Raw genomic sequence first — 13560 nt, 5'->3', positions numbered from 1 at the left:
TGGCATGTAGTATGGTGTGCTTTTTGCTTTGACCTCAGATGTCGAGTAAGTTGTTAAAACTGCCAAAATAAGCTGCTTGACTTTAGCAAGGATTAGTTGTTGGAGATCTTGATAACCAAGAAGGCATTTAATGCATTATCCAGTATTTTTGACAGAGCAGCACAGTCCTGTTCGGTTTCCTCTTTTCCAATGAAGTTTTGAAGCATGTCAATCAATCAGTGATTTCTAAAGCGCAGCTAATCACCCATACAGTCTCAAGGCACTGAAAGTAGGTGTGCTGCTCAGTCGGAGACCCATGTCTTGAGGTCCATCCTGAACTGCTTCAGTGATGCTGTCTGTCTGAGTTTGAGAGGTACCGTGTTCCATGTCTGGGCTGTGAGGTAGGAGAAGAATCTTCTTCCTGCTGTGCTTTTCCAGATCCTGGGAAGGGCTGCGAGGGCGAGCTGGGAAGAATGGAGTTGTCTGATGGGTATGTAAAAGGCGAGGCAGTGGTTAAGGTATGCCTGTCCTGTATTGTGTGTAGTGCCTTGTAGTGTTGTGATTACAAATATTCTAGGAAGTTCTGTATTATTGCCTCATTCATCATCGTTTCCGTCAAAGGTTAATTTGCCAAAGTGGGAATAGAATGAAAGATAAAGTGACTGCCTTCATGCAGATTTCTTCCTGACACCGAGATTCAAGGAACTGAAAATGTGCCAAGTAAAAGAGAATGTATTACTGTTATTTAAAACTAGGCATCCAGACAGTTAGCCTTCAATGAAGCACAACCTATTGGCAGCCGATTTTGTACCTACACCAAGCCCATATTTAAGGCTGTTCATGCAAAAGAAGTGAAGAAAGCACCTGAGAGCATTCCGACTAATACAAGTGCTAGCTGCATCACTTTCTGTTTAATCAACCCTACACTTAAAGGCAGGTAGCTTATTTTTTTATCAGTATATAAAGCATGCCAAACAAATGCTCAACAGTTGTTGCGACAGTCTGACCAAGAATAACAGCAGCGTAAAAGTTGGACAAGGAAAGAGGACTGTTTAATCAGCCCCCCCCATATATTTATTTGTTTTTGCCTGTTGCAAAAAAATGTACTGTGGTAGGTGGCAAACCTCCGCGTTAGTTTAACACATTTCTATCATCTAACCTTTTGATTATGGATATACAAAATATACATAATATAAACATTCAAGAATAAAAAGTAAACCTTTATCCATTAGTGTATGCACAATCCAGAAACCCTCTATCCTGTTTCCTTTTCACCTCTTTTGCTTTAACCCTTGTGTCAGAGAGCTCCAGTACAGTGGAAGAACTGTTTTGGAAGATTATGTGCATTGGGATTGTTCTGTTGGAGGTTGGCACAGTTGAGAGCAGTATGGTAAATTAATACCTAATATGTGACCTCTGATACAGTTTAGGGTTGGGGATTAGGATCCTTAACTTAACTAGTGTTCCCTCATCTGTTGTGAGGAAGGTTGTATCCTGTTACCTGCTACCCTAGACCTCCCCATCGTTATACAACTAAAATGGATTATTGAAGTGCTAAGATAATTCCTCGATTGCTGGAAGGAAGATACTTTATAGCAGTTTAATATTGTATCCATCGGTGGTACTGGCAGTGTCCCAGGTTTGTAGTGACTGGGGAGGATTCATTATCTGTGCATGGTTCTTTCTTTTTACATCTGTGCACCATGAGATTAAGTGTTCTCCCCAATTCCTTAGTAGAGCGAAGATATTCAAATGCATAATTATCTGAAAGAGTAAATAGAGTTGGTGGACTAGGGCGTTTGTCCAAGTCATACAAAAACCCACACTATGTAGGATTAAAATGTTAATTTTCTCCTTTTGTAACATCTCTAACTTTTCTTGGAATCCTCTTAACCAACAAAATGGAGTCTAACCATCACTAGAAATTCAAATACCAAATAAATTAATCAAAAAGAGGATTTTTTTAAATCTGGCCTCCTATATCTTTCTTCTCTTTGCAGTACTGTTTAAAATGTCTAGGTAATAAAATAAGCGAGCGAAGGTCAGATGATGGCAATAGCCAGGTAGCCACTCCTCATTGGAATTTACTAGATACACCTACCTTTGGAGCACAGACCTAGGCATATGGGGATTGGAGTGCTTTACCTAAAACAATAGACTGTAAAAATAGAGTGAAATAATAGTTAGAGGAAAATTTGATATTGGATTTTTTTTATAATGGATTCACATGCTTTCCTGTCAACAGCCTGGGAATTCCATTAATTTGTTGGAATATAGCATTTTTGAAAAAAATAAATGGCAACCTCAGTGTTTTTGCAACCAGTTTAATGCATAAGATATACACTGCAACTGTTGAGGAAGATGAAGGTTGGATTCTACTCCATTAGTGCCACCATATCCTCAATTGTGCTACCACACGCTAAGTTAATAGGAATCCTTTTTGGGGAGCCATTGCTATACAGCATTGTTTTCAACATCTGCCATCCTTCTTGGAAAGATAATACTTTGAATTTTATATGGATCATGGAGTTATTCTCTTCCAACTGAGGTATTTGGTTTAGGTTACTGGAGTTAGAGTTTGTTAGAAGATTATTTCTTTTGGATACTTCTAACCAAGATTCCTTGCCTTGTAAATATTCTGTCAGGCTCCAGACTGGATCGAGAAACCTCTAAAGCAATTGTCCTCCTGCCCTGGCAGGGGGTGGTGTATAGCTCAGTGCTATTCTCCTCCAGAATTGACAAATGAAGCCACAAATACGTGCCTCCCGGGCACGCTGTAGTAAGTTGATTAATAGGTTGTCTGGTCCTCGCAGTCGCGGATCCTGAGCTTCTCCTTGGTCTTTTGACTGGTACTTTTTATCAGAAATATACCAGTGTGCAAATGAAAACGTCACCCCCCTAAGATGACATGTTTTTAAACTGTGCAGGGGCTGTCACAAACAGAAGTCTGAGACAGACCCTCATGAACGAGCCTGGGGTCTGGGCCGGTGATTGCATTTAGATGAACCTGATGGCCATACAAGACCATGAGTCCCAACCTTGTTATCAAATACAAGAAGTCTCCACACTGTGACCAGTAGAAAGGAACGTCCCGTTCCTGCAGCGGATCATCATGTGGTCAGAGTCTTTATGTAAGCGTACCTAAAGCATTATATGTTGAAGCGAATCTGCTCCTCCTCGCCACTCTCGAACTCCAGATATGGCTCAATTGGGTCATCATGCCTCCCAGTCTTGCTCCTGATCTCCATCGGAACCAAGTTAAGTCATGGCACACCCCAACTTTCCAGGTCAGTCTACAACATTGCAGCAACTAAAGGCCTTAAGAGAAGCCGTGCTGCACGTATCCATCACTTTACTTGCTCCCAGGGATCTTTGGGCCTCCAGTCGAACGTTTACCAGTGGGTCTGCCCTGAACGCCATCTGTGCCCCTTGAACTTGCATCAGGTTTGCCACCAGCTCCGGTGCTGACTAGGGTTCCGATGCTATCTTCTAGCCCAGTTACTTGCACATTGACGCTGGGACTCTGAATAAAATCTACCACAACTTTGTCTAAGATTGTGCCTAGCTCTGACCAGCACCCAGCCACTAGGCAATACTTCTGATTCAAATACCTCAGCCTTAGCACATGGTAGGGCCTAAACTTTACACAGTCTTTTCAGCACTGACTCAGACAGGAGCTCTGATGAATGGCACAACTTTGTTCCCCAATATGATGTGGAAAACTGGTATGGAGGACTTCAAGATGCCAGGGATGGATACTTCCCCAGATAATGGTCTTGTCAAACTCTTCCCCCCCCAAACCCTCCGTTTCCCCCCCCCCCCCACCAACACACACACTCACTTTCCCCAAAATGCCCCCTGCCACAGAGGAAAGATCCTCTTTGTGATGCGAAGAACAACACACGTTTTAGATTTACAGGTGACCCCGCCTTTCTTACTCGCCAGCTGGCAACGGACACCAACCCATTTGTGAAGATTTTCCTCATCTGAGACCTTTTCAGGATTCGGGCTACCATACCTGTCCTGTATACACACTTACATTTCTTCAAGATTGCTTACTCTTTAACAAGCTCTTTGGGACTACACTCATTGTGAGTAAGATCACATAATTGTATTATAGTACATTAAGTAAAAAGATTTTATACGCACCTTAACTTTCTTTTGGGTATTCGGTCCTTATAGTTTCCTTTTACATACCTGTTCTCCACATTATTATTCTGGATTATATGATACTATTTTCTCAGCGTGTCCAGACATAGGGTAGGTCCACCCTATTTATTGGGGCATCTTTGCTCCCTCATACTACATATTCAATATAAAGGGAAATGCTGTGGCACAGGGTATCTGTTCTCCAAACACGCTACCTCATTGCATTTGGTCAGTAGGTCACTGTCCTCGTGGGGTGATTGTTTTTCACCTTGTCTAGTGTTACATACCATTCTGGTTACAGGGCTACCTCTTTTACCAATGTGATTTGACTAATTGTACACACTAGGATCACTGTATTTGGGCATCTTCCCTACACAGTGATTTTAATAAATGTTTTATTAATATGTGCACTTGCTATCTATTTTTTTTTAGAGTGTTGAAGGTGGCTCATTGCATGTGTCACAAATTAATGTTGTGTGTTATCTGGCTTTTTATTTCACTGTAATGATATACATAATATCTTAGCATTGTTTTACACTATATCTCTTAGCAGCCTTGAAAAAGTCCTTCTGGACGGAAAATGTCTTGGACATTATTGCACAAAATATAGACTTAACAAAATACATTTGTCGTTGGAAATTTTCTTATAATACTTGATATTTGTATGCTCCAGTGTTTTTGTATTTTGGTTGTTAACCAACCCAGTGCTGTTGGTGGTCATCAATGCACCACTACTGGGGTGGGGCGGCCTTTTGGGAAACGTGTTCAGAGGCCTCTGGCTGAGGCTCAACTCCACATTAGTCTGTTGGAGTTGAGTGTGATTTACTTAGCAGTGACGGCCTTCTTAGCAACCATCAGGTGAAGGCTGATGCAGGTGCTTACGGGTAACGCCACTGCTGTGTGGTACTGCAAAAACCATTATGTGGTGGAGTATTGGGCTCAGTTATAAGTCTGAGTGTGTCACCAAGGAATTTCTCCAGTGGTAAAACACCTGATGGGATCTAGGATAGATGAACTCAGGCACTTGGCAGATAAATGACTGCTGGTTGCATCCCCCCACCCACCTTTTCTCCACCCCCAACATTTTCCAGAAAGGAGCTGATGTGGATGAACTCATTTGGCACATTTTTGTGAAGATTCATCAAACATTGTTTGTTTCGTTTGCTAATATCTTTGGCAATTTGCTGTGGCAACAAGGTCCTAACTATAAGTACGCAGTGGCGATCGCCACTTGGTAATTATAGTTAAGACTGCATTTCCGTAGGAAATAGACTTTTTGGCTGCTAACAACTTTGGTGCCGTTTGACAAATCTCAGCAAAATTTTCCAAATAAGTCTCATCCACCTCCGCTGCTTTCTTGAAAGTTTCGGGGTGACCGTTCGAGCGGGAGCTGAGAAAATCTGAAGTGTTTTTGGGGGGGGAGGGGCAGGAACAAGAATGTCCAAACCCATTTCACCCATGCAATTTTCCATAGGAAAATTTGAACAACGACACCTCAAAAACGGCTGAACAGAATCACACCAACTTTGGCAGAAGGCTAGATCTTGACTCTGATATCGTGCTTTTTGTAATTTGATGTAATCCGTTTTGTAGTTTTTGAGAAATTAAGGCTCAAAATGTATGTATATTTCAAGCAGTGGAGGACCGAGAAATGTGCTAGCTTAACCACTCTTTGTGATTGGCTTGATGGAAGAAACGTTGTAGCCACCATATTAGGACTTGAGAACTCAGTCCGAGTGTTATAAAAATAAAACAAAATAAGAAAAAGGGAGCAGGAATAATCTGACCCCCTGCACCCTCCCCCCTCCCCCCTCTCCCCTCCCCTAACCCCTGGGCCTTGTGGTGTGATCTACCAGAGTAACTCCTCTGGAGAGCTGCAGCAGATCCGCAGTGCACCAAAAAAAGCACAAAAAAATAGAGAAAAAGTGAGGTTGGGCATCCAACTACACGTCACGCATTGTGATGGACATTTTACTTTACATTAAAAGAAATAGAGAATTTCACTAAAATCAAAGGTTAAAGTGGCAATCCAGTTGTGAAATGTAATAGCTTACTTTACTTAAAAAAAATAAAAAAAAACGTAGAAATTTACTGAAACAAATAAAGGTTAAAGGGATGTTAAACCTAATGTTTCAATCTAACAAAACTACTGAAAGTCTCCAGTTTTTTGTTTTTTTATTTCATTTATAATTTGTCAGTGTAATGTTCACAAACAACGCTATAAAAGAAAAGAAGCACAGATTGCTGCCATTACTTCAAAGTAGGATACAGTCCATTATATCAAACATTACATTTTCCATGTGCAAATGAGCATTACAACCTTTCGACCATTTGTAAATGTGCATGTGACAGTCAGGCGAGCTTCACCCGATCTCTATACCACATGTTCCTCCGTATTCTCTGTTTCACAGTCCCTGTGGGTGGCCCTTTGGTAACGTGTTATGTTTGGTTTAAGTGAGCAGACGACTGGTAATTACGCAGGGGTTGCCTTATGTTTTTGGGGCGTGATGTGGATGGTTGAAACTCTGCATATACTTTGTTGGTGGTATCTTAATAGATAAGACTGTGTAGGCGAGTTCGTGTTTTGCTAATAGTAGGGCTAGTGCCGTATACCGTCTTACCGATTGGGGAATGCCAACTACGTAACCCATCAGTGCGAGTATGTGGTAGGGCACTAGTGTAGCTTTTATCATTAAGGAAAGTTTGCCAAACATTTCCTGCCACTATTTTACCAATAGAGGGCATGTCATATGTGCAAAGTCTGTCTGAGGGGCGAGACACTTATGACAGTTGGAGCTTGTGGGGTCTGTCCTGGCTAGAGCCGCCGGCATCGCATATATCTGCTGTAGAAATTTATGAGTCTGTGACTGTAGTTCATGAAGATTAATCAAGTTTGTAAGCAGCATATGCAGCCCATATTTTATCTGTGATTGGCAGTTCCAGTTCCCCCTCTCAGGTGGTGTGTAGCTTAGCGTTGTTGGTAGTAGGGGTAAAGCTTGTACAATATAATCAAGATATCAGTCTGTCCCCTACGCTGTCTGTAATCAACAGTCAGTGGTCTGAAGTCATCCGGTGCTAGGGGGTGTAGGAAGTTGGCTCTGTATGCACTATTTCAAAGTAAGGAATAGTATGCACAGAGTCCAAGGGTTCCCCTTAGAGGTAAGATAGTGGCAAAAATAGATAATACTAATGCTCTATTTTGTGGTAGTGTGGTCGAGCAGTAGGCTTATCAAAGGAGTAGTGTTAAGCATTTGTTGTACATACACACAGGTAATAAATGAGGAACACACACTCAGAGACAAATCCAGCCAATAGGTTTTGTTATAGAAAAATATATTTTCTTAGTTTATTTTAATAACCACAGGTTCAAATTCTACATGTAATATCTCATTTGAAAGGTATTGCAGGTAAGTACTTTAGGAACTTTGAATCATTACATTAGCATGTATACTTTTTACATAAAACACAATAAGCTGTTTTAAAAGTGGACACAGTGCAATTTTCACAGTTCCTGGGGGAGGTAAGTTTTTGTTAGTTTTGTCAGGTAAGTAAATCACTTACAAGTCTCAGGTTTGGGTCCAAGGTAGCCCACCGTTGGGGGTTCAGAGCAACCCCAAAGTTACCACACCAGCAGCTCAGGGCCGGTCAGGTGCAGAGGTCAAAGAGGTGCCCAAAACACATAGGCTTCAATGGAGAGAAGGGGGTGCCCCGGTTCCGGTCTGCCAGCAGGTAAGTACCCGCGTCTTCGGAGGGCAGACCAGGGGGGTTTTGTAGGGCACCGGGGGGGACACAAGTTCACACAAAAAGTACACCCTCAGCGGCACTGGGGCGGCCGGGTGCAGTGTAGAAACAAGCGTCAGGTTTTCAATGTAAATCAATGAGAGATCAAGGGATCTCTTCAGCGTTGCAGGCAGGCAAGGGGGGGGCTCCTCGGGGTAGCCACCACCTGGGCAAGGGAGAGGGCCTCCTGGGGGTCACTCCTGCACAGGAGTTCCGTTTCTTTAGGTGCTGGGGGCTGCGGGTGCAGGGTCTTTTCCAGCCGTCGGGAAATGGAGTTCAGGCAGACGCGGTCAGGGGGAGCCTCGGGATTCCCTCTGCAGGCGTCGCTGTGGGGGCTCAGGGGGGACAACTTTGGTTACTCACAGTCGTAGAGTCGCCGGAGGGTCCTCCTTGAAGCGTTGTTTCTCCACCAGTCGAGTCTGGGTCGCCGGGTGCAGTGTTGCAAGTCTCACGCTTCTTGCGGGGAGTTGTAGGGGTCTTTAAATCTGCTACTTGAAACAAAGTTGCAGTTCTTTTGGAGCAGTGCCGCTGTCCTCAGGAGTTTCTTGTCTTTCTTGAAGTCGGGCAGTCCTCAGAGGATTCAGAGGTCGCTGGTCCCTTGGAAAGCGTCGCTGTAGCAGGGTTCTTTGGAAGGCAGGAGACAGGCCGGTAGGACTGGGGCCAAAGCAGTTGGTGTCTTCTGTTCTTCCTCTGCAGGGGTTTTTCAGCTCAGCAGTCTTCTTCTTGTAGTTTCAGGAATCTAAAGTTTTAGGTTCAGGGGAGCCCTTAAATACTAAATTTAAGGGCGTGTTTAGGTCTGGGGGGTTAGTAGCCAATGGCTACTAGCCCTGAGGGTGGGTACACCCTCTTTGTGCCTCCTCCCAAGGGGAGGGGGTCACATCCCTAATCCTATTGGGGGAATCCTCCATCTGCAAGATGGAGGATTTCTAAAAGTTAGTCACCTCAGCTCAGGACACCTTCGGGGCTGTCCTGACTGGCCAGTGACTCCTCCTTGTTGTTTTCTTTGTTTCCTCCAGCCTTGCCGCCAAAAGTGGGGGCCGTGGCCGGAGGGGGCGGGCAACTCCACTAAGCTGGAGTGTCCTGCGGTGCTGTGACAAAGGGGTGAGCCTTTGAGGCTCACCGCCCGGTGTTACAGCTCCTGCCTGGGGGAGGTGTTAGCATCTCCACCCAGTGCAGGCTTTGTTACTGGCCTCAGAGTGACAAAGGCACTCTCCCCATGGAGCCAGCAACATGTCTCTAGTGTGGCAGGCTGCTGGAACCAGTCAGCCTACACAGATAGTCGATTAAGGTTTCAGGGGGCACCTCTAAGGTGCCCTCTGGGGTGTAGTTTACAATAAAATGTACACTGGCATCAGTGTGCATTTATTGTGCTGAGAAGTTTGATACCAAACTTCCCAGTTTTCAGTGTAGCCATTATGGTGCTGTGGAGTTCGTGTAAAACAGACTCCCAGACCATATACTCTTATGGCTACCCTGCACTTACAATGTCTAAGGTATTGCTTAGACACTGTAGGGGCACAGTACTCATGCACTGGTGCCCTCACCTATGGTATAGTGCACCCTGCCTTAGGGCTGTAAGGCCTACTAGAGGGGTGACTTATCTATACCTGCATAGGCAGTGAGAGGTTGGCATGGCACCCTGAGGGGAGTGCCATGTCGACTTACTCGTTTTGTTCTCACCAGCACACACAAGCTGCCAAGCAGTGTGTCTGTGCTGAGTGAGGGGTCTCCAGGGTGGCATAAGACATGCTGCAGCCCTTAGAGACCTTCCTTGGCATCAGGGCCCTTGGTACCAGGGGTACCACTTACAAGGGACTTATCTGGATGCCAGGGTGTGCCAATTGTGGAATCAAAAGTACAGGTTAGGGAAAGAACACTGGTGCTAGGGCCTGGTTAGCAGGCCTCAGCACACTTTCAATTCAAAACATAGCATCAGCAAAGGCAAAAAGTCAGGGGGTAACGATGCCAAGGAGGCATTTCCTTACAGGGGGTATGTGGGAGTCTGCACCCATAGGGCACTTTGGAGATGCCCAAGCAAGAAGTGGTCCATTTTAGTTGCAGTGGCGAACTGTACGCCTTCATTCCTTGAAAATAAAAAAAACATGCACACCTGCCCCCGCCCTGCCCTGCCTCCCCCGCTGTGTTTCCCCCGTTATGGAGAGCCATGCGGGACTAGGTAGGACTAGAGCGGGGTGAGTAAAGACGGTTCATGCGGAGGAGCTGGGCCATTTTACACCATGCCCAGCAGGTGGTTGAGACTGTTTGTATAACATTGGGGGTCCAATGGGTGTTCCCCCCCCTCCCGGGAGGAGAGCGCGTAAGGAGGCCAGAAAAAGGTCTCTTTCGGGTTGTACCAGTGTGTTGCAAATTGACCTTGTGCGACTATGTAGTACAATTAGAAGTGTGGAACTCTGAAACCGCTGTGTTCATAAGGAAGTGTCAAGACATCCAAGTTGATCCTTGGGTGGCTACCTGCCCAAATTAGTAGTGTGAGAAGTCTCCTGAGTTCCGGGGGAAAAGAAAAAAAAAAGATTTATAGAGTGATATAAGGATGTTTCATGAAAAGATATAGAAATCGGGAGGAGGACAACCATTTAATAATGGCTATTCAGCCTGCCATTGACTGTGGGAGACAGACCCATCTCTCCACTTGTGTGGACAGGCTGTCCAAAGTGGTCCCATAATTGAGTCTGATCACTTGGTTCTTATCTCTATGTATGCACACTCCTAGATACTTGACGTGTTCATAGCACCATGTCAGCCGGAAAGTTGATTGGCTAGGTGATGTCCTGCTTGTGAGGGGGGAAAAAGTTAAGATTTGGACCAGTTGACTCAGAGCCCGAAGTATGTACCACATAGGACCACTTCAGCAGCACATAGTCCACGTATAATGATATAAGCAGTGGTCCGGTTTGGAATTGAAGTCCCCTATGGATCCATTGGTTAGATAAGTGTCTAACCAATGAATCCATGGTGATGCTAAAGAGAAGAGGCAATAACAGGCATCCCTGCCTTGTGCCTCGTGTAATCAGGAAGGTCGAGGGACAGTCATTGATTCTAATTCCGGCTATTGGTTCTGTATATAAGAGCTTAATTGGGGAAAGGAAGTTACAGGCTTCTGTGGGGTTGCCATTAAAAATGGCCACTCCAATGACTCAAACGCCTTCTCCGCATCCAAGAGTGCCGCTACTACGGGAATTGGGGGGGAAAACTCTATCAAGCGTAGCCAACAATGTACGGAGATTAATGGCTGTTGACCGTTGTGGGATAAATCCCAATTGTGCTGATATTACACAGCAGTAAGGACAGTCGTGTTGCTAGTAACTTAGCCAGGATTTTATTATCAAAGTTTACTAGTGAAATGGGCCTACAGGAGTCACATTTTGTGCGGTCTTTATTTGGTTTGGGCAGTAGTGCGATAACTGCCTCTCTAAGTTTTGGCAGTAGGATGCCAGTTTCCAGTGCCTCGGTGTACACCTCTAATAGATGTGGCGCTAGGACGTTCCGATATGCCTTGTAAAAGGCACCGGTGAACTCATCTAACCCCGGACCCATAGAGCCATTCAGAGCTTCTATTGTCTGGATTATCTCCTTGCATGTGAATGGTTCAGCCAGAAACTGTTGCTGTGCGTTCGTAAGCCACACCATTGCTATTTTGTTAAGATATTGTGCCATGCCTAGCTTATCACCACTCTGGGTAGAAGACTATAGTTGCGTGTAATAGGTGAGCAGCTCGAATTGTATCCCTGCTGTGTCAGTTATGTGTGTGCCATCCACTTTGTATAATGCTGGTATATGTGAGGAGGCCCTAGAGAGTCTCAGCAAATTTGCCAGGGTGCAGCCTGGCCATTCCCCTGCCCCATAGTCAGGTGTTCGCATACCTGTGCCATGCCTCCTGCACAGCAGTCACGAAATTGGGGAATATTGACACTGACATACCCTGGTATTGCAGGGGACTTTTTTTCTTGCCAGGCGCAGGGCAGTATTGCAGTCCCTGAAATTCAGCAAGTGGGCCAAGATGGGTCTCTGTGACACCGGGCGTGGTCCCAGGGTCGTGTGGGCACGCTCCATCACAAACTTAGCAGTGAAGTTGTCTTGGCCAAGCATTTCAGCTAACAGTCTCCACAAAAATGTCTAATCAACCAGTGTTGGTGGACTCTGCAATTCCCAGAATGCAGATCTTTCTCCGTTGCCCTCGGACTTCCAGATCCTCGTTCTTGACCATGCAGAGCCTATTTTCCATGCGTTCAAGACTTTTTTCCATTTTGTTTGCCCCATCATCTTGGTGGGAGATACGGCCTGGATTCTGGCATCCTGTTTGTCCATTCTTTCTTTCTTTCATTCATCTTATCGAGGTGGGACTCTACTGTTTTGAATCTAGCGCCCAAAATCCGGTTCTCAACTCAGCCATGATTGCACCCAAATCCGTGGTCTAGGCCATCTCGGGGCCCCCGGCTGCATCTCCCCCCTCTGCCATGCTTCTGTCTGTCAGCATGGTGCGGTGTGGCCTCTCAAAGGCGAGCTTCTTCTGCTTAGAGTCCCCCTTGACCATGATTGACTGGCTATAAACTGTCACTCGCGGTCCAGCCCAGTACCGCTCCAGACTGGTGTTCCCAGGTAATCAATCTCTAGTTGTAGTCTCCCTTGCGTCACAGCTCCCCTTCACACCAGCTAGGCCACACTCTAGCTCTGTTGTAGGATCTGTGCCACCGTCGGGATTTCTGACCCCAGCGTGCGGCAGCAGCTCACGCCAGAAGGCCACTCATGCGACCAGTCTGCCCCGCTCTCCAGGGTCGCCTGCAGTCCCTGTCACCTTGGGGTCTCCAGGCGTGGAGTCTGGCACCGAGGTCAGGCCCCAGGGCGCAGCACAACAGGTGTTGCGAAAGTGGGCCCCTTGCCCCCGTCTGGTCGTAGGGCACCGCCCTGTATCTTGGGTTACAACAAGCGGCCCTCCCGCCCTCTGCCCTAGGCTCACCTCGTTCTTCCACACGCTCGGGGGACCTCTCGTCTCCTCGGGCAGGTCCAATCTCAGTCTCGATCTGCTCCGCTGGCCTCATTTTCAGGACGGAAAGAGATCACCCACCAGAGCTTCAGTGCCTTGCGGCCATATTGTTTGCTGGTGTGGCTCCGCCCCCAAATTCTCCAGTTAGTTAACTCAGATAGTTTTAACTCCTGCCCTAAAGTAACTAAAGTTCGTACCCTCACGATGCACTGCATTTACCCTTGAGTACTCATGAGATGCTCAACGTCTACATTGATAACTTCCCTAATGACATCTTAAATGACATCATTGAAAACCACATCGTGCAATATAAGGGTGCAAGATATAGTTACCTTAAAGCATGAGTTCTAGTTACTTGAGATGACTAGAACCTTTTAAATTTCAGTGGTTGTTAGATTAACATTTTGTTATAAGTGAATTTTTCACCTAGCTATCATGTCCCTTTAACCTCAGTTTTTTTTCAGTGAAAATATTTATGTATATATCTCGCTCTAAGGAAATACCTCCTTGGCATGGTTACCCCCTAACTTTTTGCCTTTGCTGATGCTAAGTTTTGATTGAAAGTGTGCTGGGACCCTGCTAACCATGCCCCAGCACCAGTGTTCTTTCCCTAAACTGTACCTTTGTCTCCTCAATTGGCACAGCCCTGG

The 13560-nt window shown here is 45.6% G+C and overlaps 1 protein-coding gene across 1 annotated transcript in view; it reads left to right on the top strand.

The window, feature by feature from the left end:
• The window catches only part of UBE2O (ubiquitin conjugating enzyme E2 O), a 738495-nt gene that overhangs the window by 300366 nt on the left and 424569 nt on the right, over positions 1-13560 (top strand). The gene's annotated exons all lie outside the window — the stretch shown is intronic.

Source organism: Pleurodeles waltl, chromosome 7, assembly GCF_031143425.1.
Source record: "Pleurodeles waltl isolate 20211129_DDA chromosome 7, aPleWal1.hap1.20221129, whole genome shotgun sequence".
NCBI lineage: Eukaryota > Metazoa > Chordata > Amphibia > Caudata > Salamandridae > Pleurodeles > Pleurodeles waltl.
Note: the sequence above shows the minus strand (reverse complement) of the source record. Positions and strands in the feature narration are given on the sequence as shown.